Source organism: Gorilla gorilla, chromosome 20 (assembly GCF_029281585.2).
Source record: "Gorilla gorilla gorilla isolate KB3781 chromosome 20, NHGRI_mGorGor1-v2.1_pri, whole genome shotgun sequence".
In the NCBI taxonomy this organism is placed as follows: Eukaryota; Metazoa; Chordata; class Mammalia; order Primates; family Hominidae; genus Gorilla; species Gorilla gorilla.
The window spans coordinates 52,692,859-52,698,037 of NC_073244.2; the positions used below are offsets into that span (position 1 = coordinate 52,692,859).

Below are 5,179 nucleotides of genomic sequence, written 5' to 3' on the forward strand. Positions count from 1 at the left end.
TGGGGACTTCAACATCCCACTCTCAGCATTAGACAGATCATCTAGACAGAGTATCAACAATAAAACGTGGGATTTAAATTGCACCATAGAACAAATGAATCTAACAGACATTTACAGAACATTTTACCCAACAGCTGCAGAATACACATTCTTCTCATAAGCACATGAAACATTCTCCAGGATAGATCATATGTTAGACCACAAAACAAGTCTCAACACATTTTTGACATCAAAATCATATCACGTATCCTCTTAGACCATAATGGATTAAAATTAGAAGCAATAACAAGAGAAACTTTGGAAACTGTAAAAAATTAAGAAGAAAATAAAAAAATGTATTGAAATGAATGAAAATGGAAACAAAATATAGGCAAACTTAGGGGATACAGCAAAAGAAGTAATAAGAGGGAAGCTTATAGTAATGAATGCCTGCATCAAAAAAGTAGAAAGATTTCAAATAAACAATCTCATCATGCACCTCAAGGAACTAGAAAAGCAGAACAAACCAAACTCAAAATTAGTAGAATGAAAGAATAAACATCAGAGCAGAACTAAATGAAATAGAGACTGAAAAAAAAATTACAAAGGATCAATGAAATGAAAAATGTTTTTTGAAAAAGATATAAATCAACCATGAGCTAGACTAAGCAAGAATGAAAAGAGAGAAGACTCAAATAATTAAATTCAGAAATAAAAAAGAGACATTGCAACTGATACCATAAATATAAAAGATCATCAGAGGCTATTATGAACAATTATCAAATCAATGATATTAGCTTCCACTTAAAAAAAGAAGAAGGAAAATAAACCCCAAGGTGATAAAAGAAACAAATTTTAAAAATAACAGAAGAAATCAATGAAATATAAAACAGAAAAACAACAGGGAAAATCAGTGAAACCAGAAACTTATTCTTTGTGAAGATTAATAACATTGATAAAGAAAAAATAGAAAATACATAATTTACCAATATCAGGAAAAAGAGTTGAAATCATTATAGATTCTATAAATATTTAAATAATAATAAGGAAATATTATGAAAACTATGGCAAAAAATTTGGCAACTTAGATGATTTGGATAAATTCCTCAGAAGACACAAATCACAAAAACTCACTAAGGGAGAAATAGAAAACCTGAACAGCCCTATATTTATTTTAAAAATTGAATGTGTAGTTAAAAAGTTTTCTACAAAGAAAACTCTAGGCCCATATGACTTCACTAGTGAGTTCTATCAAACATTTATGAAAGAAGCATTATCTAGCCTATACAAACTCAGAAAATTAACAGGATGTGATATTTTCCATCTCATTCTCTGAGGCGAATGTCACACTGATCACAAAACCAGGAAAAGACATTACAAAAAGGAAAACGACAGACCAACACCCTCATGAACAAAGATTTAAAAATACTAAAGAAAATTTTGGCAAATTAAATCTCAGAATACAAAACAAGTGTACTACATTATGGGATAAACACAATGGAAGTGGGTTTAACCAGGGATGCAAGGTTGGTTTAAAGTTTGATAATCAATTAAGGGAGCTCAGCATATTAATGAGCATATATATATTCATTATAACACAGACATGAAAAACATTTGATAGAAATCCAACATCCATTCCTGATTAAAAATTATCAGCAAGCTAGAAATAAACAGAATTTCTTACCCTGACTAAAGGCATCTACAAAATATCTGCAGCCAACATCATACTTAAAGGTGAAAGACTTAATGCTTTCCCTCTAAGATTGGAAGCAAGTAGAGAATGGCAGTTCTTACCTCTGATTCAAAATTGCACTGGAGGGTCTACCTATTATGCCATGTTGTGGGAAGTCAGGAACCCCGAACGGAGGGACAGGCTGAAGCCATGCAGAAGAACATACATTGTGAAGATTTCACAGACATTTATTAGTTCCCCAAATTAATACTTTTATAATTTCTTATGCCTGTCTTTACTGCAATCTCTGAACATAAATTGTGAAGATTTCATGGACACTTAGCACTTCCCCAATCAATACCCTTGTGATTTCCTATGCCTGTCTTTACTTTAATCTCTTAATCTCATCATCTTCATAAGCTGAGGAGGATGTATGTCGCCTCAGGACCCTGTGATGATTGCGTTAACTGCACAAATTGTTTGTAGAGCATGTGTGTTTGAACAATATGAAATCTGGGCACCTTGAAAAAAGAACAGGATAATAGCAATGTTCGGGGAACAAAAGAGATAACCTTAAACTCTGACTGCTGGTGAGCTGGGCAGAACAGAGCCATATTTCTCTTCTTTCAAAAGCAAATGGGAGAAATATCTCTGAATTCTTTTTCTCAGCAAGGAACATCCCTGAGAAAGAGAATGCATCCCTGAGGGTAGGCCTCTGAAATGGCCGCTTCGGAGGGCAGCCGTCTTTTATGGTCAAAGCTGTAGGGATAAAATAAGCCCCAGTCTCCCACAGCACTCCCAGGCTTATTAGGACGAGGAAATTCCCGCCTAATAAAGTTTGGTCAGACTGGTTGTCTGCTCTCAAACCTTGTCTCCCAATAAGATGTTATCAATGACAATGCTTGCCTGAAACTTCATTGCAATTTTAATTTCACCCCAGTCCTGTGGTCCTGTGATCTTGCCCTGCCTCCATTTGCCTTATTATATCTTATTACCTTGTGAAGCATGTGATCTCTGTGACCCACACCCTATTTGTACACTCCCTCCCCTTTTGAAAATCACTAATAAAAACTTTCTGGTTTTACGGCTCAGGGGGCATCATGGAACCTGCCGACATATGATGTCTCCCCCGGACACCCAGCTTTAAAATTTCTCTCTTTTGTGCTCTGTCCCTTAATTTCTCAGGTTGGCCAACACTTAGGCAGAATAGAAAAGAAACTACCTGGAATATTGGGGGTGAATTTTGCCCGATATCTGGCTGAATTTCCCCCGATAATGTCACTCTCTATGTCCATGTGTACACATTGTTTAGCACCCACTTATGAATGAGAACATGTGATACTGACTTTCTGTGCCTGGCTTGTTTCACTTAAGATAATCCCCTGATACTGACTTTCTGTGCCTGGCTTGTTTCACTTAAGATAATCCCCTCCAGTTGTATCCATGTTGCTATAAAAGACATGATTTTATTCCTTTTCATGGCTAAATAGTATTCAATGGTGTTTATATACCACATTTTATTTAACCATTCATCTGCTGATTCCCTATTTTGGCTATTGTAAATAGTATTTGGACCCCTTTTCAAGTACTTAATTAGTGGCCACATGCAGCAAGTGACTATCATATTGAACAATGTAGCCCTAACCCACTGTATGACCTTGGGTAAGACTTGCAAACTGTCACTGCTTCAATATCTCCATCTATAAAATGGGGATGGCAACAATACCTCACTAAGAGGGTAAAGACTGTGTTACTGTGTGTAAAGCACTTCATGCCTCCCTGTCGGTGCTTCACCCTGGGGCTGCAATGAGCACCCAACCTTAGTGTCAGATGATACCGCACAGCAAGACCGAGGCCCTTGGTTCAGGAAAGTCCATGTTGGCACCTCTCCAGGGTCAGGAAAGTACAGTTTCCACCTCTTAAAAATAGGACTGTTTGTCTGCTCCTCCTGGGTCAAAGTAACTTCAGGGTCAGGGTCCTGGATCCAGCAAAGGATTTGCTTAACATTGCAAGAAAGATGTTGCCTCATGGTCAAAATCAGGCGTAGGATGAGACAGGCAGACACGCACACATTCACACCCACATTTTGCAAAGATGGACTGACCCTGTCAAAGGATGTGTGGGTGAAGGCGCACAGTGAGGATAGAGACATATGGGAGTCCAGTAGACATCAATCAAACTGGACCCAGTTTCCACACACCTGGAGCTCAAGAGTCTCCTGGGGGAAAACAGAGACACAAAGTTAGAGAGAGATAGAGGCAGAGAAATTTCCTGTACCGTGAAGATAGTCAGAGGCAGGGAAGAAACTCCTCAGCACTAGTTAGAGTGATTAGAAACCAAGAGGACCTGATCGCTGTACCTGCCAGGTCTCAGTTTCTGTCTCCTTTCAACTGCCCACCTCTTCCTCTGAGACTCACCAGTTCTGCATCTCTTGCTCCTCCTTCTGTTTCTCCAATCACTTCCACCTGTGGCTGTCACAGAAGGGTGGATGAAGGAGGGGACACTGGAGATAGACTCTGAGCACCTTCAGGCTTCCAAAGAGAGGGGCTAGGAGATCCACCAACACACAAGCACAAATACACCAGCACACACAGATACACACAATTGGTTCATAGATTGCTAGGTTACAGTTTGCTATGCTACAAAGGCAGTAAGCCAAATTTGCTTGAATTGAATAATTCCTTATTTTCATCAGCTTCTCCTTTTTTTTTTTTTTTTTTTTTTGAGATGGAGTATTGCTCTCTCACCCAGGCTGGAGTGCAGTGGTGTAATCTTGGCTCACTGCAGCCTCCACCTCCCAGGTTCAAGTGATTCTCTTGCCTCAGCCTCCCGAGTAGCTAGGATTAAAGGTGCCCACCACCACGCCCGGCTACTTTTTGTGTTTTTTGTAGAGATGGGGTTTTGCCATGTGGGCCAGGATGGTCTCGAACTCTTGACCTCAAGTGATCTGCCCCCCTCAGCTTCCCAACGTGCTGGGATTACAGGTGTGAGCCACCGCACCCAGCCAGCCTCTCAGTTTTGAACATGCACTACCACCACCTCCACAACACACAAATGTAAATGCACTTTCGTATATAAAACTGTATAAATACAAGGAAGCTCACACACATGCAAGGATACACATATAAGCACCCCCAGATTCAACCACAGAAACATACGCCAGCACATTTGCATAAATACAAACACCCCTGTACATACAAAAATCATATAAGAACATACAGGGATGCAAGCAGGCATGGACAAATGCATGCAAGCACAGACAAACAGACAAAGCTAAGTAAAAAAGTGCAAGCTCACCTATGCTTGCAAAAATAGACATACACATACCCACATACCCACACATTCACTTGCTCACGTGGACTTTGATATCTCTACCACTGTATCCCTGCCAATATCTACAGAGTGGGTAAAGGGATAGGCATCAGGTCACTGGGTTGCCCAAGCAGGAAGTCTGGGTTCCCTAACAACTTTTTCTAAGCTAATGCTCCTGGATGATGATGAAAATGGAGGTGGGGAATGGATGAAATT

General features: G+C 39.5%; 1 pseudogene; it reads right to left on the bottom strand.

Annotated features, from left to right (window-relative positions):
• LOC101152036 (cytochrome P450 2A13-like) overlaps positions 1 to 5,179 on the bottom strand; it is a 103,271-nt pseudogene that overhangs the window by 62,610 nt on the left and 35,482 nt on the right.